Source organism: Calliopsis andreniformis, unplaced genomic scaffold, assembly GCF_051401765.1.
Source record: "Calliopsis andreniformis isolate RMS-2024a unplaced genomic scaffold, iyCalAndr_principal scaffold0024, whole genome shotgun sequence".
NCBI lineage: Eukaryota > Metazoa > Arthropoda > Insecta > Hymenoptera > Andrenidae > Calliopsis > Calliopsis andreniformis.
The window spans coordinates 3,175,338-3,197,015 of record NW_027480433.1 but is presented as its reverse complement, the minus strand read 5'-3'; positions in this window follow the sequence as shown (position 1 = coordinate 3,197,015).

Here is a 21,678-nt window from a genome sequence, read left to right as displayed (position 1 = left end):
AATAGCTAGGGCCTTAGAAGTCACCGCCTGAAGTATAAAATACAATAAACATGCAACAGCCTTTCCATCCTATAACAGGAATAATTGCAAGCCGTGTGAAAGTGATGGTCATTTCTACGTTCCAGGCAACCTAGGCTTCACTCTAGGGAGTTGTTCCACCAGATCGTATAGTTAGGGCCTAAGAAGTCAGCGCCAGAAGCATAAAATACGATATAAATACAACTGCTTTTCCATCGTATAAAACGAATAATTGCAACCAGTGTGAAAGTAATGGTCATTTCTACGTTCCGGGCAAACTAGGCTTCACTCTAGGGCGGTGCACCACCACATCTGATAGCTACGGCCTTAGAAGTCAACGCCAGAGGCATAAAATACAATATAAATACAACAGCGTTTCCATCGTATAAAACGAATAATTGCAACCAGTGTGAAAGTTATGGTCATTTCTGCATTCCGAGCAACCTAGGCTTCACTCTAGGGCGTTGCTCCACCAGATCGGATAGTTAGGTCCTTAGAAGTAAACGCCAGAAGCATTAAATACGATATAAATACAACAGCTTTTCCATCGTATAAAAGGAATAATTGCAAACAGTGTGAAAGTAATGGTCATTTCTCCGTTCCGGGCAACCTAGGCTTCACCCTAGGCCGTTGTTCCAGCAGATCGAATCGTTAGGGCCTAAGAAGTGAACGCCAGAACCATAAAATGCAATAAAAATACATCAGTTTTTCCATCGTATAACAGGAATAATTGCAACCCGTGTGAAAGTGATGGTCAGTTCTACGTTCCAGGCAACCTAGGCTTCACCCTAGGCCGTTGTTCCACCAGATCGAATAGTTAGGGCCTAAGAAGTGAACGCCAGAAGCATAAAATGCAATAAAAATACAACAGTTTTTCCATCGTGTAGCAGGGATAATTTGCAACCAGTGTGATAGTAGTGGTCATTTCTACGTTCCGGGTAACCTAGGTTTCACTCCAGGGCGTTGCTCCACCAGATCGAATAGTTACGGCCTAAGAAGTCAACGCCAGAAGCATAAAATACGATAAAGATGCAACAGTTTTTCCATCGTATAAAACGAATAATTGCAACCAGTGTGAAAGTTATGGTCATTTCTACGTTCCGCGCAACCTGGGCTTTACCCTAGGGCGTTGTTCCACCAGATGGAATAGTTAGGGCCTAAGAAGTCAACGCCAGAAGCATAAAATACGATTTAAATACTACAGCTTTTCCATCGTATAAAACAAATAATTGCAACCACTCTGAAAGTTATGGTCATTTCTACGTTCCGGGCAACCTAGGCTTCCCTCTATGGCGTTGCTCCACCAGATCAAACAGTTAGGGCCTTAGAAGTCAACGCCCGAAGCATTAAATACAAAATAAATAGAACAGTTTTTCCATTGTATAAAACGTATAATTGCTACCAGTGTAAAGGTTATGGTCATTTCTACGTTCCGGGCAACCTAGGCTTCACCCTAGGGCGTTGCTCCAACAGATAGAATAGCTAGGGCCTTAGAAGTCACCGCCTGAAGTATAAAATACAATAAACATGCAACAGCCTTTCCATCCTATAACAGGAATAATTGCAAGCCGTGTGAAAGTGATGGTCATTTCTACGTTCCAGGCAACCTAGGCTTCACTCTAGGGAGTTGTTCCACCAGATCGTATAGTTAGGGCCTAAGAAGTCAGCGCCAGAAGCATAAAATACGATATAAATACAACTGCTTTTCCATCGTATAAAACGAATAATTGCAACCAGTGTGAAAGTAATGGTCATTTCTACGTTCCGGGCAAACTAGGCTTCACTCTAGGGCGGTGCACCACCACATCTGATAGCTACGGCCTTAGAAGTCAACGCCCGAGGCATAAAATACAATATAAATACAACAGCGTTTCCATCGTATAAAACGAATAATTGCAACCAGTGTGAAAGTTATGGTCATTTCTGCATTCCGAGCAACCTAGGCTTCACTCTAGGGCGTTGCTCCACCAGATCGGATAGTTAGGTCCTTAGAAGTAAACGCCAGAAGCATTAAATACGATATAAATACAACAGCTTTTCCATCGTATAAAAGGAATAATTGCAAACAGTGTGAAAGTAATGGTCATTTCTCCGTTCCGGGCAACCTAGGCTTCACCCTAGGCCGTTGTTCCAGCAGATCGAATCGTTAGGGCCTAAGAAGTGAACGCCAGAACCATAAAATGCAATAAAAATACATCAGTTTTTCCATCGTATAACAGGAATAATTGCAACCCGTGTGAAAGTGATGGTCAGTTCTACGTTCCAGGCAACCTAGGCTTCACCCTAGGCCGTTGTTCCACCAGATCGAATAGATAGGGCCTAAGAAGTGAACGCCAGAAGCATAAAATGCAATAAAAATACAACAGTTTTTCCATCGTGTAGCAGGGATAATTTGCAACCAGTGTGATAGTAGTGGTCATTTCTAGGTTCCGGGTAACCTAGGTTTCACTCCAGGGCGTTGCTCCACCAGATCGAATAGTTACGGCCTAAGAAGTCAACGCCAGAAGCATAAAATACGATAAAGATGCAACAGTTTTTCCATCGTATAAAACGAATAATTGCAACCAGTGTGAAAGTTATGGTCATTTCTACGTTCCGCGCAACCTGGGCTTTACCCTAGGGCGTTGTTCCACCAGATGGAATAGTTAGGGCCTAAGAAGTCAACGCCAGAAGCATAAAATACGATTTAAATACTACAGCTTTTCCATCGTATAAAACAAATAATTGCAACCACTCTGAAAGTTATGGTCATTTCTACGTTCCGGGCAACCTAGGCTTCCCTCTATGGCGTTGCTCCACCAGATCAAACAGTTAGGGCCTTAGAAGTCAACGCCCGAAGCATTAAATACAAAATAAATAGAACAGTTTTTCCATTGTATAAAACGTATAATTGCTACCAGTGTAAAAGTTATGGTCATTTCTACGTTCCGGGCAACCTAGGCTTCACCCTAGGGCGTTGCTCCAACAGATTGAATAGCTAGGGCCTTAGAAGTCAACGCCCGAACCATAAAATGCAAAAAAAATACAATGGTGTTTCCATCATATAACTGGAATAATTGCAACCAGTTTGAAAGTGATGGCAAATTCTACGTTCCGGGCAACCTAGGTTTCATTCCAGGGCGTTGCTCCACCAAACCGAATAGTTACGGCCTAAGAAGTCAACGGCAGAAGCATAAAATACGATATAAATACAACAGCTTTTCCATCGTATAAAACGAATAATTGCAACCAGTGTGAAAGTTATGGTCATTTCTACTTTCCGAGCACCCTAGGCGTCACTCTAGGGCGTTGCTCCACTAGATCGAACAGCTAGGGCCTTAGAAGTCAACGCCAGAAGCATAAAATACAATATTAATACAACAGTTTTTCCATCGTATAAAACGAATAATTGCAACCAGTATGAAACTTATGGTCATTTCTTCGTTCCGGGCAACCTAGGCTTCACTCTATGGCGTTCTTCCACCACATCGAATAGCTACGGCCTCAGAAGTCACCGCCTGAAGTATAAAATACAATAAACATGCAACAGCCTTTCCATCCTATAACAGGAATAATTGCAAGCCGTGTGAAAGTGATGGTCAGTTCTACGTTCCAGGCAACCTAGGCTTCACTCTAGGGCGTTGCTCCACCAGATCGAATAGTTTGGGCCTAAGAAGTGAACGCCAGAAGCATAAAATGCAATAAAAATACAACAGTTTTTCCATCGTATAGCAGGGATAATTTGCAACCAGTGTGATTGTAGTGGTCATTTCTACGTTCCGGGCAACCTAGGTTTCACTCCAGGGCGTTGCTCCACCAGATCGAATAGTTACGGCCTTAGAAGTCAACGCCCGAATCTTAAAATGCAAAATAAATAAAAGAGTTTTTCCATCGTATAAAACGAAAAATTGCTACCAGTGTGAAAGTTATGGTCATTTCTACGTTCCGCGCAATCTGGGCTTTACCCTAGGGCGTTGTTCCACCAGATGGAATAGTTAGGGCCTAAGAAGTCAACGCCAGAAGCATAAAAAACGATATAAATGCAACAGCTTTTCCATCGTATAAAACGAATAATTGCAACCAGTGTGAAAGTTATGGTCATTTCTACATTTCGAGCAACCTAGGCTTCACTCTAGGGCGTTGGTCCACCTGATCGAATAGTTAGGGCCTTAGAAGTCAACGCCCGAAGCATTAAATACAAAATAAATAGGACGGTTTTTCCATTGTATAAAACGAATAATTGCTACGAGTGTAAAAGCTATGGTCATTTCTACGTTCCGGGCAACCTAGGCTTCACCCTAGGGCGTTGTTCCACCAGATCGAATAGTTAGGGCCTAAGAAGTGAACGCCAGAAGCATAAAATGCAATAAAAATACAACAGTTTTTCCATCGTATAGCAGGAATAATTTGCAACCAGTGCGATAGTAGTGGTCATTTCTACGATCCGGGCAACCCAGGTTTCACTCCAGGGCGTTGCTCCACCAGATCGAATAGTTACGACCTAAGAAGTCAACGCCAGAAGCATAAAATACGATAAAGATGCAACAGTTTTTCCATCGTATAAAGCGAATAATTGCAATCAGTGTGAAAGTTACGGTCATTTCTACATTCCGAGCAACCTAGGCTTCACTGTAGGGCGTTGCTCCGCCAGATCGAATAGTTAGGTCCTTAGAAGTCAACGCCAGAAGCATAAAATACGACATAATTACAACAGCTGTTCCATCGTATAAAAGGTATAATTGCAAACAGTGTGAAAGTAATGGTCATTTCTACGTTCCTGGCAACCTAGGCTTCACTCTACGGCGTTGTTCCACCAGATCGAATAGTTAGGGCCTAAGAAGTCAACACCAGAAGAATAAAATACAATAAAAATACAACAGTCTTTCCATCCTATAACAGGAATAATTGCAGCCCGTGTGAAAGTGATGGTCATTTCTACGTTCCAGGCAACCTAGGCTTCACTCTGGGGCGTTGTTCCACAAGATCGAATAGTTAGGGCCTAAGAAGTCAACGCCAGAAGCATAAAATACAATATAAATAGAACAGTTTTTCCATTGTATGAAACGAATAATTGCTACCAGTGTGAAAGTTATGGTCATTTCTACGTTCCGCGCAACCTGGCCTTTACTCTAGGGCGTTGTTCCACCAGATGGAATAGTTAGGGCCTAAGAAGTCAACGCCAGAAGCGTAAAATACGATATAAATACAACAGCTTTTCCATCGTATAAAACAAATAATTGCAACCAGTGTGAAAGTTAAGGTCATTTCTACGTTCCGGGCAACCTAGGCTTCACCCTAGGCCGTTGTTCCACCAGATCGAATAGTTAGGGCCTAAGAAGTGAACGCCAGAAGCATAAAATGCAATAAAAATACAACAGTTTTTCCATCGTATAGCAGGGTAATTTGCAACCAGTGTGATAGTAGTGGTCATTTCTACGTTCCGGGCAACCTAGGTTTCACTCCAGGGCGTTGCTCCACCAGATCGAATAGTTACGGCCTAAGAAGTCAACGCCAGAAGCATAAAATACGATAAAGATGCAACAGTTTTTCCATCGTATAAAACGAATAATTGCAACCAGTGTGAAAGTTATGGTCATTTCTACGTTCCGCGCAACCTGGGCTTTACCCTAGGGCGTTGTTCCACCAGATGGAATAGTTAGGGCCTAAGAAGTCAACGCCAGAAGCATAAAATACGATATAAATACTACAGCTTTTCCATCGTATAAAAGGAATAATTGACACCAGTATGAAACTTATTGTCATTTCTACGTTCCGGGCAACCTAGGTTTCACTGTATGGCATCTCTTCCGCCACTTCGAATAGCTACGGCCTAAGAAGTGAACGCCAGAAGCATAAAATACAATATAAATACAACAGTTTTTCCATCACATAAAACGAATGATAGCAACCAGTGTGAAAGTTATGGTCATTTCTACGTTCCGGGCAACCTAGGCTTCACTCTAGGGCGTTGCTCCACCAGATCGAATAGTTAGCGCCTAAGAAGTCAACGCCAGAAGCATAAAATACGATATAAATACAACAGCTTTTCCATCGTATAAAACAAATAATTGCAACCAGTGTGAAAGTTAAGGTCTTTTCTACGTTCCGGGCAACCTAGGCTTCACCCTAGGGCGTTGCTCCACCAGATCATACAGCTAGGACATTAGAAGTCAACGCCCGAAGCATAAAACACAAACTAAATAGAACGGTTTTTCCATTGTATAAAACGAATAATTGCTACCAGTGTAAAAGTTATGGTCATTCCTACGTTCCGGGCAACCTAGGCTTCACACTAGGGCGTTGCTCCACCAGATCAAACAGTTAGGGCCTTAGAAGTCAACGCCCGAAGCATTAAATTCAAAATAAATAGAACAGTTTTTCCATTGTATAAAACGAATAATTGCTACCAGTGTAAATGTCATGGTCATTTCTACGTTCCGTGCAACCTAGGTTGCACTCCAGGGCGTTGCTCCTCCCGATCGAATAGTTACGGCCCTAGATGTCAACCCCAGATGAATAAAATACAATAAAGATGCAACAGCTTTTCCATCGTATAAAACGAATAATTGCAACCCGTGTGAAAGTGATGGTCATTTCTACGTTCCAGGCATTCTAGGCTTCACTCTAGGGCGTTGTTCCACCAGATCGAATAGTTAGGGCCTAAGAAGTCAACGCCAGAAGCATAAAATGCAATATAAATATAACAGTTTTTCCATCGTATAAAACGAATAATAGCAACCAGTGTGAAAGTTATGGTTATTTCTACGTTCCGGCAACCTAGGCTTCACTCTAGGGCGTTGCTCCACCAGATCAAACAGTTAGGGCCTATAAGTCAACGCCCGAAGCATTAAATACAAAATAAATAGTACAGTTTTTCCATTGTATAAAACGAATAATTGCTACCAGTGTAAAAGTTAAGGTCATTTCTACGTTCCGGGCAACCTAGGCTTCACCCTAGGCCGTTGTGCCACCATATCGAATTGTTAGGGCCTAAGAAGTCAACGCCAGAAGCATAAAATACAATATAAATATAACAGTTTTTCCATCGTATAAAACGAATATTAGCAACCAGTGTGAAAGTTATGGTCATTTCTACGTTCCGGGCAACCTAGGCTTCACTCTAGGGCGTTGCTCCACCAGATCGAATAGTTAGTGCCTTAGAAGTCAACGCCAGAAACATAAAATACAATATAAATACAACAGTTTTTCCATCGTATAAAACGAATAATAGCAACCAGTTTGAAAGTGATGGCCAATTCTACCTTCCGGGCAATCTAGGCTTCACTCTAGGGCGTTGCTCCACCAGATCGAATAGTTAGTGCCTTAGAAGTGAACGCCAGAAGAATAAAATACAATATAAATACAACAGTTTTTCCATCGTATAAAACGAATAATTGCAACCAGTATGAAACTTATGGTCATTTCTACTTTCCTAGCAACCTAGGCTTCACCCTAGGGCGTTGCTCCAACAGATTGAATAGTTAGGGCCTTAGAAGTCAACGCCCGAACCATAAAATGCAAAAAAAATAAAATAGTGTTTCCATCATATAACTGGAATAATTGCAACCAGTTTGAAAGTGATGGCAAAGTCTACGTTCCGGGCAACCTAGGTTTCATTCCAGGGCGTTGCTCCACCAAACCGAATAGTTACGGCCTAAGAAGTCAACGGCAGAAGCATAAAATACGATATAAATACAACAGCTTTTCCATCGTATAAAACGAATAATTGCAACCAGTGTGAAAGTTATGGTCATTTCTTCTTTCCGAGCACCCTAGGCGTCACTCTAGGGCGTTGCTCCACTAGATCGAACAGCTAGGGCCTTAGAAGTCAACGCCAGAAGCATAAAATACAATATAAATACAACAGTTTTTCCATCGTATAAAACGAATAACTGCAACCAGTATGAAACTTATGGTCATTTCTACTTTCCGAGCAACCTAGGCTTCACCCTAGGGCGTTGCTCCAACAGATTGAATAGTTAGGGCCTTAGAAGTCAACGCCCGAACCATAAAATGCAAAAAAAATACAACAGTGTTTCCATCATATAACAGGAATAATTAAAACCAATTTGAAAGTGATGGCCAATTCTACGTTCCGGGCAACCTAGGTTTCACTCCAGGTCGTTGCTCCACCAGACCGCATAGTTACGGCCTAAGAAGTCAACGCCAGAAGCATAAAATACGATATAAATACAACTGCTTTTCCATCGTATAAAACGAATAATTGCAACCAGTATGAAACTTATGGTCATTTCTACTTTCCGAGCAACCTAGGCTTCACCCTAGGGCGTTGCTCCAACAGGCAGAATAGTTAGGGCCTTAGAAGTCAACGCCCGAACCATCAAATGCAAAAAAAATACAACAGTGTTTCCATCATATAACAGGAATAATTGCAACCAGTTTGAAAGTGATGGCCAATTCTACGTTCCGGGCAACCTAGGCTTCACTCTATTGCGTTTCTCCACCAGATCGAATAGTTAGGGCCTTAGAAGTCAACGCCCGAAGCATTAAATACAAAATAAATAGAACGGTTTTTCCATTGTATAAAACGAATAATTGCTACGAGTGTAAAAGCTATGGTCATTTCTACGTTCCGGGCAACCTAGGCTTCACCCTAGGGCGTTGTTCCACCAGATCGAATAGTTAGGGCCTAAGAAGTGAACGCCAGAAGCATAAAATGCAATAAAAATACAACAGTTTTTCCATCGTATAGCAGGAATAATTTGCAACCAGTGCGATAGTAGTGGTCATTTCTACGATCCGGGCAACCCAGGTTTCACTCCAGGGCGTTGCTCCACCAGATCGAATAGTTACGACCTAAGAAGTCAACGCCAGAAGCATAAAATACGATAAAGATGCAACAGTTTTTCCATCGTATAAAGCGAATAATTGCAATCAGTGTGAAAGTTACGGTCATTTCTACATTCCGAGCAACCTAGGCTTCACTGTAGGGCGTTGCTCCGCCAGATCGAATAGTTAGGTCCTTAGAAGTCAACGCCAGAAGCATAAAATACGACATAATTACAACAGCTGTTCCATCGTATAAAAGGTATAATTGCAAACAGTGTGAAAGTAATGGTCATTTCTACGTTCCTGGCAACCTAGGCTTCACTCTACGGCGTTGTTCCACCAGATCGAATAGTTAGGGCCTAAGAAGTCAACACCAGAAGAATAAAATACAATAAAAATACAACAGCCTTTCCATCCTATAACAGGAATAATTGCAGCCCGTGTGAAAGTGATGGTCATTTCTACGTTCCAGGCAACCTAGGCTTCACTCTAGGGCGTTGTTCCACAAGATCGAATAGTTAGGGCCTAAGAAGTCAACGCCAGAAGCATAAAATACAATATAAATAGAACAGTTTTTCCATTGTATGAAACGAATAATTGCTACCAGTGTGAAAGTTATGGTCATTTCTACGTTCCGCGCAACCTGGCCTTTACTCTAGGGCGTTGTTCCACCAGATGGAATAGTTAGGGCCTAAGAAGTCAACGCCAGAAGCGTAAAATACGATATAAATACAACAGCTTTTCCATCGTATAAAACAAATAATTGCAACCAGTGTGAAAGTTAAGGTCATTTCTACGTTCCGGGCAACCTAGGCTTCACCCTAGGCCGTTGTTCCACCAGATCGAATAGTTAGGGCCTAAGAAGTCAACACCAGAAGAATAAAATACAATAAAAATACAACAGTCCTTCCATCCTATAACAGGAATAATTGCAACCCGTGTGAAAGTGATGGTCATTTCTACGTTCCAGGCAGCCTAGGCTTCACTCTAGGGCGTTGTTCCACAAGATCGAATAGTTAGGGCCCAAGAAGTCAACGCCAGAAGCATAAAATAAAATATAAATATAACAGTTTTTCCATCGTATAAAACGAATAATTGCTACCAGTGTAAAAGTTATGGTCATTTGTACGTTCCGGGCAACCTAGGCTTCACTGTATGGCGTTCTTCCACTACATCGAATAGCTACGGCCTCAGAAGTCAACGCCTGAAGTATAAAATACAATAAAAATGCAACAGTCTTTCCATCCTATAACAGGAATAATTGCAACCCGTGTGAAAGTGATGGTCATTTCTACGTTCCAGGCAACCTAGGCTTCACTCCAGGGCGTTGCTCCACCAGATCAAACAGTTAGGGCCTTAGAAGTCAACGCCCGAAGCATTAAATCCAAAATAAATAGAACAGTTTTTCCATTGTATAAAACGAATAAATGCTACCAGTGTGAAAGTTATGGTCATTACTACGTTCCGGGCAACCTAGGTTTCACTCCAGGGCGTTGCTCCTCCAGATCGAATAGTTACGGCCTAAGAAGTCAACGCCAGAAGCATAAAATACGATATAAATACAACAGCTTTTCCATCGCATAAAAGGATTAATTGCAACCAGTTTGAAAGTGATGGTCATTTCTCCTTTCCGGGCAACCTCGGCTTCACCCTAGGGCGTTGCTCCACTAGATCGAACAGCTAGGGCCATAGAAGTCAACGCCAGAAGCATTAAATACAATATAAATACAACAGTTTTTCCATCGTATAAAACGAATAATTGCAACCAGTATGAAACTTATGGTCATTTCTACTTTCCGAGCAACCAACGCTTCACCCTCGGGCGTTGCTCCACCAGATCGAATAGTTAGGGCCTTAGAAGTCAACGCCAGAAGCATAAAATACAATAAAGATGCAACAGAGTTTCCATCGTATAACAGGAATAATTGCAACCAGTGTGAAGGTAATGGTATGTTCTACGTTCCGGGCAACCTAGGCTTCACTCTAGGGCGGTGCTCCACCAGATCAAATAGTTACGGCCTAAGAAGTCAACACCAGAAGAATAAAATACCAAATAAATACAACAGCCTTTACACCGTATAAAACGAATAATTGCAACCTGTGTGAAAGTAAAGATCATTTCGGCGTTTCGGGCATCCTAGACTTAACTCTGAGGCATTGCTCCACCAAATCGAATAACTAGGGCCTTGGAAGTCAACGCCCGAAACATTAAATACAAGATAAATAGAACAGTTTTTCCATTGTATAGAACGAATAATTGCTACCAGTGTGAAAGTTATGGTCATTTCTACGTTCCGGGCAACCTAGACTTCACTTTACGGCATTGTTCCACCAGATCGAATAGATAGGGCCTAAGAAGTCAACGCCAGAAGAATAAAATACATTATAAATATAACAGTTTTTCCATCGCATAAAACGAGTAATAGCAACCAGTGTGAAAGTTATGGTCGTATCTTACGTTCCGGGCAACATAGGCTTCACTGTAGGGCGTCGCTCCACTAGATCGAAATGTTAGGGCCTAAGAAGTCAACGCCCGAAGCATAAAATACAAAATAAATAGAACAGTTTTTCCATTGTATAAAACGAATAATTGCTACCAGTGTAAAAGTTATGGTCATTTCTACGTTCCGGGCAACCTCGGCTTCACCCTAGTGCGTTGCTCCACCAGATCGAATAGTTAGGGCCTAAGAAGTGAACACCAGAAGCATAAAATACAATATAAATACAACAGTTTTTCCATCGTATAAAACGAATAATTGCAACCAGTATGAAACTTATGGTCATTTCTTCGTTCCGGGCAACCTAGGCTTCACTCTATGGCGTTCTTCCACCACATCGAATAGCTACGGCCTGAGAAGTCACCGCCTGAAGTATAAAATACAATAAAAATACAACAGTCTTTCCATCCTATAACAGGAATAATTGCAACCATTGTGAAAGTGATGGTCACTTCTACGTTCCAGGCAACCTAGGCTTCACTCTAGGGCGTTGCTCCACCAGATCGTATAGTTAGGGCCTAAGAAGTCAACACCAGAAGCATAAAATACGGTATAAATACAACTGCTTTTCCATCGTATAAAACGAATGATTGCAACCAGTGTGAAAGTAATGGTCATTTCTACGTTCCGGGCAAACTAGGCTTCACTGTATGGCGTTCTTCCACAACATCGAATAGCTACGGCCTCAGAAGTCAACGCCTGAAGTATAAAATACAATAAAAATACAACAGTCTTTCCATCCTATAACAGGAATAATTGCAACCCGTGTGAAAGTGATGGTCATTTCTACGTTCCGGGCAAACTAGGCTTCACTCTAGGGCGGTGCACCACCACATCTGATAGCTACGGCCTTAGAAGTCAACGCCAGAGGCATAAAATACAATATAAATACAACAGCGTTTCCATCGTATAAAACGAATAATTGCAACCAGTGTGAAAGTTATGGTCATTTCTGCATTCCGAGCAACCTAGGCTTCACTCTAGGGCGTTGCTCCACCAGATCGGATAGTTAGGTCCTTAGAAGTAAACGCCAGAAGCATTAAATACGATATAAATACAACAGCTTTTCCATCGTATAAAACGAATAATTGCAACCAGTATGAAACTTATGGTCATTTCTTCGTTCCGGGCAACCTAGGCTTCACTCTATGGCGTTCTTCCACCACATCGAATAGCTACGGCCTGAGAAGTCACCGCCTGAAGTATAAAATACAATAAAAATACAACAGTCTTTCCATCCTATAACAGGAATAATTGCAACCATTGTGAAAGTGATGGTCACTTCTACGTTCCAGGCAACCTAGGCTTCACTCTAGGGAGTTGTTCCGCCAGATCCTATAGTTAGGGCCTAAGAAGTCAGCGCCAGAAGCATAAAATACGATATAAATACAACTGCTTTTCCATCGTATAAAACGAATAATTGCAACCAGTGTGAAAGTAATGGTCATTTCTACGTTCCGGGCAAACTAGGCTTCACTCTAGGGCGGTGCACCACCACATCTGATAGCTACGGCCTTAGAAGTCAACGCCAGAGGCATAAAATACAATATAAATACAACAGCGTTTCCATCGTATAAAACGAATAATTGCAACCAGTGTGAAAGTTATGGTCATTTCTGCATTCCGAGCAACCTAGGCTTCACTCTAGGGCGTTGCTCCACCAGATCGGATAGTTAGGTCCTTAGAAGTAAACGCCAGAAGCATTAAATACGATATAAATACAACAGCTTTTCCATCGTATAAAAGGAATAATTGCAAACAGTGTGAAAGTAATGGTCATTTCTCCGTTCCGGGCAACCTAGGCTTCACCCTAGGCCGTTGTTCCAGCAGATCGAATCGTTAGGGCCTAAGAAGTGAACGCCAGAACCATAAAATGCAATAAAAATACATCAGTTTTTCCATCGTATAACAGGAATAATTGCAACCCGTGTGAAAGTGATGGTCAGTTCTACGTTCCAGGCAACCTAGGCTTCACCCTAGGCCGTTGTTCCACCAGATCGAATAGTTAGGGCCTAAGAAGTGAACGCCAGAAGCATAAAATGCAATAAAAATACAACAGTTTTTCCATCGTGTAGCAGGGATAATTTGCAACCAGTGTGATAGTAGTGGTCATTTCTACGTTCCGGGTAACCTAGGTTTCACTCCAGGGCGTTGCTCCACCAGATCGAATAGTTACGGCCTAAGAAGTCAACGCCAGAAGCATAAAATACGATAAAGATGCAACAGTTTTTCCATCGTATAAAACGAATAATTGCAACCAGTGTGAAAGTTATGGTCATTTCTACGTTCCGCGCAACCTGGGCTTTACCCTAGGGCGTTGTTCCACCAGATGGAATAGTTAGGGCCTAAGAAGTCAACGCCAGAAGCATAAAATACGATTTAAATACTACAGCTTTTCCATCGTATAAAACAAATAATTGCAACCACTCTGAAAGTTATGGTCATTTCTACGTTCCGGGCAACCTAGGCTTCCCTCTATGGCGTTGCTCCACCAGATCAAACAGTTAGGGCCTTAGAAGTCAACGCCCGAAGCATTAAATACAAAATAAATAGAACAGTTTTTCCATTGTATAAAACGTATAATTGCTACCAGTGTAAAAGTTATGGTCATTTCTACGTTCCGGGCAACCTAGGCTTCACCCTAGGGCGTTGCTCCAACAGATAGAATAGCTAGGGCCTTAGAAGTCACCGCCTGAAGTATAAAATACAATAAACATGCAACAGCCTTTCCATCCTATAACAGGAATAATTGCAAGCCGTGTGAAAGTGATGGTCATTTCTACGTTCCAGGCAACCTAGGCTTCACTCTAGGGAGTTGTTCCACCAGATCGTATAGTTAGGGCCTAAGAAGTCAGCGCCAGAAGCATAAAATACGATATAAATACAACTGCTTTTCCATCGTATAAAACGAATAATTGCAACCAGTGTGAAAGTAATGGTCATTTCTACGTTCCGGGCAAACTAGGCTTCACTCTAGGGCGGTGCACCACCACATCTGATAGCTACGGCCTTAGAAGTCAACGCCAGAGGCATAAAATACAATATAAATACAACAGCGTTTCCATCGTATAAAACGAATAATTGCAACCAGTGTGAAAGTTATGGTCATTTCTGCATTCCGAGCAACCTAGGCTTCACTCTAGGGCGTTGCTCCACCAGATCGGATAGTTAGGTCCTTAGAAGTAAACGCCAGAAGCATTAAATACGATATAAATACAACAGCTTTTCCATCGTATAAAAGGAATAATTGCAAACAGTGTGAAAGTAATGGTCATTTCTCCGTTCCGGGCAACCTAGGCTTCACCCTAGGCCGTTGTTCCAGCAGATCGAATCGTTAGGGCCTAAGAAGTGAACGCCAGAACCATAAAATGCAATAAAGATACATCAGTTTTTCCATCGTATAACAGGAATAATTGCAACCCGTGTGAAAGTGATGGTCAGTTCTACGTTCCAGGCAACCTAGGCTTCACCCTAGGCCGTTGTTCCACCAGATCGAATAGATAGGGCCTAAGAAGTGAACGCCAGAAGCATAAAATGCAATAAAAATACAACAGTTTTTCCATCGTGTAGCAGGGATAATTTGCAACCAGTGTGATAGTAGTGGTCATTTCTAGGTTCCGGGTAACCTAGGTGTCACTCCAGGGCGTTGCTCCACCAGATCGAATAGTTACGGCCTAAGAAGTCAACGCCAGAAGCATAAAATACGATAAAGATGCAACAGTTTTTCCATCGTATAAAACGAATAATTGCAACCAGTGTGAAAGTTATGGTCATTTCTACGTTCCGCGCAACCTGGGCTTTACCCTAGGGCGTTGTTCCACCAGATGGAATAGTTAGGGCCTAAGAAGTCAACGCCAGAAGCATAAAATACGATTTAAATACTACAGCTTTTCCATCGTATAAAACAAATAATTTCAACCACTCTGAAAGTTATGGTCATTTCTACGTTCCGGGCAACCTAGGCTTCCCTCTATGGCGTTGCTCCACCAGATCAAACAGTTAGGGCCTTAGAAGTCAACGCCCGAAGCATTAAATACAAAATAAATAGAACAGTTTTTCCATTGTATAAAACGTATAATTGCTACCAGTGTAAAAGTTATGGTCATTTCTACGTTCCGGGCAACCTAGGCTTCACCCTAGGGCGTTGCTCCAACAGATTGAATAGCTAGGGCCTTAGAAGTCAACGCCCGAACCATAAAATGCAAGAAAAATACAATAGTGTTTCCATCATATAACTGGAATAATTGCAACCAGTTTGAAAGTGATGGCAAATTCTACGTTCCGGGCAACCTAGGTTTCATTCCAGGGCGTTGCTCCACCAAACCGAATAGTTACGGCCTAAGAAGTCAACGGCAGAAGCATAAAATACGATATAAATACAACAGCTTTTCCATCGTATAAAACGAATAATTGCAACCAGTGTGAAAGTTATGGTCATTTCTACTTTCCGAGCACCCTAGGCGTCACTCTAGGGCGTTGCTCCACTAGATCGAACAGCTAGGGCCTTAGAAGTCAACGCCAGAAGCATAAAATACAATATTAATACAACAGTTTTTCCATCGTATAAAACGAATAATTGCAACCAGTATGAAACTTATGGTCATTTCTTCGTTCCGGGCAACCTAGGCTTCACTCTATGGCGTTCTTCCACCACATCGAATAGCTACGGCCTCAGAAGTCACCGCCTGAAGTATAAAATACAATAAACATGCAACAGCCTTTCCATCCTATAACAGGAATAATTGCAAGCCGTGTGAAAGTGATGGTCAGTTCTACGTTCCAGGCAACCTAGGCTTCACTCTAGGGCGTTGCTCCACCAGATCGAATAGTTACGGCCTTAGAAGTCAACGCCCGAATCTTAAAATGCAAAATAAATAAAAGAGTTTTTCCATCGTATAAAACGAAAAATTGCTACCAGTGTGAAAGTTATGGTCATTTCTACGTTCCGCGCAATCTGGGCTTTACCCTAGGGCGTTGTTCCACCAGATGGAATAGTTAGGGCCTAAGAAGTCAACGCCAGAAGCATAAAAAACGATATAAATGCAACAGCTTTTCCATCGTATAAAACGAATAATTGCAACCAGTGTGAAAGTTATGGTCATTTCTACATTTCGAGCAACCTAGGCTTCACTCTAGGGCGTTGGTCCACCTGATCGAATAGTTAGGGCCTTAGAAGTCAACGCCCGAAGCATTAAATACAAAATAAATAGGACGGTTTTTCCATTGTATAAAACGAATAATTGCTACGAGTGTAAAAGCTATGGTCATTTCTACGTTCCGGGCAACCTAGGCTTCACCCTAGGGCGTTGTTCCACCAGATCGAATAGTTAGGGCCTAAGAAGTGAACGCCAGAAGCATAAAATGCAATAAAAATACAACAGTTTTTCCATCGTATAGCAGGAATAATTTGCAACCAGTGCGATAGTAGTGGTCATTTCTACGATCCGGGCAACCCAGGTTTCACTCCAGGGCGTTGCTCCACCAGATCGAATAGTTACGACCTAAGAAGTCAACGCCAGAAGCATAAAATACGATAAAGATGCAACAGTTTTTCCATCGTATAAAGCGAATAATTGCAATCAGTGTGAAAGTTACGGTCATTTCTACATTCCGAGCAACCTAGGCTTCACTGTAGGGCGTTGCTCCGCCAGATCGAATAGTTAGGTCCTTAGAAGTCAACGCCAGAAGCATAAAATACGACATAATTACAACAGCTGTTCCATCGTATAAAAGGTATAATTGCAAACAGTGTGAAAGTAATGGTCATTTCTACGTTCCTGGCAACCTAGGCTTCACTCTACGGCGTTGTTCCACCAGATCGAATAGTTAGGGCCTAAGAAGTCAACACCAGAAGAATAAAATACAATAAAAATACAACAGTCTTTCCATCCTATAACAGGAATAATTGCAGCCCGTGTGAAAGTGATGGTCATTTCTACGTTCCAGGCAACCTAGGCTTCACTCTAGGGCGTTGTTCCACAAGATCGAATAGTTAGGGCCTAAGAAGTCAACGCCAGAAGCATAAAATACAATATAAATAGAACAGTTTTTCCATTGTATGAAACGAATAATTGCTACCAGTGTGAAAGTTATGGTCATTTCTACGTTCCGCGCAACCTGGCCTTTACTCTAGGGCGTTGTTCCACCAGATGGAATAGTTAGGGCCTAAGAAGTCAACGCCAGAAGCGTAAAATACGATATAAATACAACAGCTTTTCCATCGTATAAAGCAAATAATTGCAACCAGTGTGAAAGTTAAGGTCATTTCTACGTTCCGGGCAACCTAGGCTTCACCCTAGGCCGTTGTTCCACCAGATCGAATAGTTAGGGCCTAAGAAGTCAACACCAGAAGAATAAAATACAATAAAAATACAACAGTCCTTCCATCCTATAACAGGAATAATTGCAACCCGTGTGAAAGTGATGGTCATTTTTACGTTCCAGGCAGCCTAGGCTTCACTCTAGGGCGTTGTTCCACAAGATCGAATAGTTAGGGCCCAAGAAGTCAACGCCAGAAGCATAAAATAAAATATAAATATAACAGTTTTTCCATCGTATAAAACGAATAATTGCTACCAGTGTAAAAGTTATGGTCATTTGTACGTTCCGGGCAACCTAGGCTTCACTGTATGGCGTTCTTCCACTACATCGAATAGCTACGGCCTCAGAAGTCAACGCCTGAAGTATAAAATACAATAAAAATGCAACAGTCTTTCCATCCTATAACAGGAATAATTGCAACCCGTGTGAAAGTGATGGTCATTTCTACGTTCCAGGCAACCTAGGCTTCACTCCAGGGCGTTGCTCCACCAGATCAAACAGTTAGGGCCTTAGAAGTCGACGCCCGAAGCATTAAATCCAAAATAAATAGAACAGTTTTTCCATTGTATAAAACGAATAAATGCTACCAGTGTGAAAGTTATGGTCATTACTACGTTCCGGGCAACCTAGGTTTCACTCCAGGGCGTTGCTCCTCCAGATCGAATAGTTACGGCCTAAGAAGTCAACGCCAGAAGCATAAAATACGATATAAATACAACAGCTTTTCCATCGCATAAAAGGATTAATTGCAACCAGTTTGAAAGTGATGGTCATTTCTCCTTTCCGGGCAACCTCGGCTTCACCCTAGGGCGTTGCTCCACTAGATCGAACAGCTAGGGCCATAGAAGTCAACGCCAGAAGCATTAAATACAATATAAATACAACAGTTTTTCCATCGTATAAAACGAATAATTGCAACCAGTATGAAACTTATGGTCATTTCTACTTTCCGAGCAACCAACGCTTCACCCTCGGGCGTTGCTCCACCAGATCGAATAGTTAGGGCCTTAGAAGTCAACGCCAGAAGCATAAAATACAATAAAGATGCAACAGAGTTTCCATCGTATAACAGGAATAATTGCAACCAGTGTGAAGGTAATGGTATGTTCTACGTTCCGGGCAACCTAGGCTTCACTCTAGGGCGGTCCTCCACCAGATCAAATAGTTACGGCCTAAGAAGTCAACACCAGAAGAATAAAATACCAAATAAATACAACAGCCTTTACACCGTATAAAACGAATAATTGCAACCTGTGTGAAAGTAATGATCATTTCGGCGTTTCGGGCATCCTAGACTTAACTCTGAGGCATTGCTCCACCAAATCGAATAACTAGGGCCTTGGAAGTCAAGGCCCGAAACATTAAATACAAGATAAATAGAACAGTTTTTCCATTGTATAGAACGAATAATTGCTACCAGTGTGAAAGTTATGGTCATTTCTACGTTCCGGGCAACCTAGACTTCACTTTACGGCATTGTTCCACCAGATCGAATAGATAGGGCCTAAGAAGTCAACGCCAGAAGAATAAAATACATTATAAATATAACAGTTTTTCCATCGCATAAAACGAGTAATAGCAACCAGTGTGAAAGTTATGGTCGTATCTTACGTTCCGGGCAACATAGGCTTCACTGTAGGGCGTCGCTCCACTAGATCGAAATGTTAGGGCCTAAGAAGTCAACGCCCGAAGCATAAAATACAAAATAAATAGAACAGTTTTTCCATTGTATAAAACGAATAATTGCTACCAGTGTAAAAGTTATGGTCATTTCTACGTTCCGGGCAACCTCGGCTTCACCCTAGTGCGTTGCTCCACCAGATCGAATAGTTAGGGCCTAAGAAGTGAACACCAGAAGCATAAAATACAATATAAATACAACAGTTTTTCCATCGTATAAAACGAATAATTGCAACCAGTATGAAACTTATGGTCATTTCTTCGTTCCGGGCAACCTAGGCTTCACTCTATGGCGTTCTTCCACCACATCGAATAGCTACGGCCTGAGAAGTCACCGCCTGAAGTATAAAATACAATAAAAATACAACAGTCTTTCCATCCTATAACAGGAATAATTGCAACCATTGTGAAAGTGATGGTCACTTCTACGTTCCAGGCAACCTAGGCTTCACTCTAGGGCGTTGCTCCACCAGATCGTATAGTTAGGGCCTAAGAAGTCAACACCAGAAGCATAAAATACGGTATAAATACAACTGCTTTTCCATCGTATAAAACGAATGATTGCAACCAGTGTGAAAGTAATGGTCATTTCTACGTTCCGGGCAAACTAGGCTTCACTGTATGGCGTTCTTCCACAACATCGAATAGCTACGGCCTCAGAAGTCAACGCCTGAAGTATAAAATACAATAAAAATACAACAGTCTTTCCATCCTATAACAGGAATAATTGCAACCCGTGTGAAAGTGATGGTCATTTCTACGTTCCAGGCAACCTAGGCTTCACTCCAGGGCGTTGCTCCACCAGATCAAACAGTTAGGGCCTTAGAAGTCAACGCCAGAAGCATAAAATGCAATATAACTGTAACGGTTTTTCCATCGTATAAAACGAATAATAGTAACCAGTGTGAAAGTTATGGTCATTTCTACGTTCCGGGCAACCTAGGCTTCACTCTATGGCGTTCTTCCACCACATCGAATAGCTACGGCCTCAGAAGTCAACGCCTGGAGTATAAAATACAATAAAAATACAACAGTCTTTCCATCCTATAACAGGAATAATTGCACCCCGTGTGAAAGTGATGGTCATTTCTACGTTCCAGGCAACCTAGGCTTCACTCTAGGGAGTTGTTCCACCAGATCGTATAGTTAGGGCCTAAGAAGTCAGCGCCAGAAGCATAAAATACGATATAAATACAACTGCTTTTCCATCGTATAAAACGAATAATTGCAACCAGTGTGAAAGTAATGGTCATTTCTACGTTCCGGGCAAACTAGGCTTCACTCTAGGGCGGTGCACCACCACATCTGATAGCTACGGCCTTAGAAGTCAACGCCAGAGGCATAAAATACAATTTAAATACAACAGCGTTTCCATCGTATAAAACGAATAATTGCAACCAGTGTGAAAGTTATGGTCATTTCTGCATTCCGAGCAACCTAGGCTTCACTCTAGGGCGTTGCTCCACCAGATCGGATAGTTAGGTCCTTAGAAGTAATCGCCAGAAGCATTAAATACGATATAAATACAACAGCTTTTCCATCGTATAAAACGAATAATTGCAACCAGTATGAAACTTATGGTCATTTCTTCGTTCCGGGCAACCTAGGCTTCACTCTATGGCGTTCTTCCACCACATCGAATAGCTACGGCCTGAGAAGTCACCGCCTGAAGTATAAAATACAATAAAAATACAACAGTCTTTCCATCCTATAACAGGAATAATTGCAACCATTGTGAAAGTGATGGTCACTTCTACGTTCCAGGCAACCTAGGCTTCACTCTAGGGAGTTGTTCCGCCAGATCCTATAGTTAGGGCCTAAGAAGTCAGCGCCAGAAGCATAAAATACGATATAAATACAACAGCTTTTCCATCGTATAAAAGGAATAATTGCAAACAGTGTGAAAGTAATGGTCATTTCTCCGTTCCGGGCAACCTAGGCTTCACCCTAGGCCGTTGTTCCAGCAGATCGAATCGTTAGGGCCTAAGAAGTGAACGCCAGAACCATAAAATGCAATAAAAATACATCAGTTTTTCCATCGTATAACAGGAATAATTGCAACCCGTGTGAAAGTGATGGTCAGTTCTACGTTCCAGGCAACCTAGGCTTCACCCTAGGCCATTGTTCCACCAGATCGAATAGTTAGGGCCTAAGAAGTGAACGCCAGAAGCATAAAATGCAATAAAAATACAACAGTTTTTCCATCGTGTAGCAGGGATAATTTGCAACCAGTGTGATAGTAGTGGTCATTTCTACGTTCCGGGTAACCTAGGTTTCACTCCAGGGCGTTGCTCCACCAGATCGAATAGTTACGGCCTAAGAAGTCAACGCCAGAAGCATAAAATACGATAAAGATGCAACAGTTTTTCCATCGTATAAAACGAATAATTCC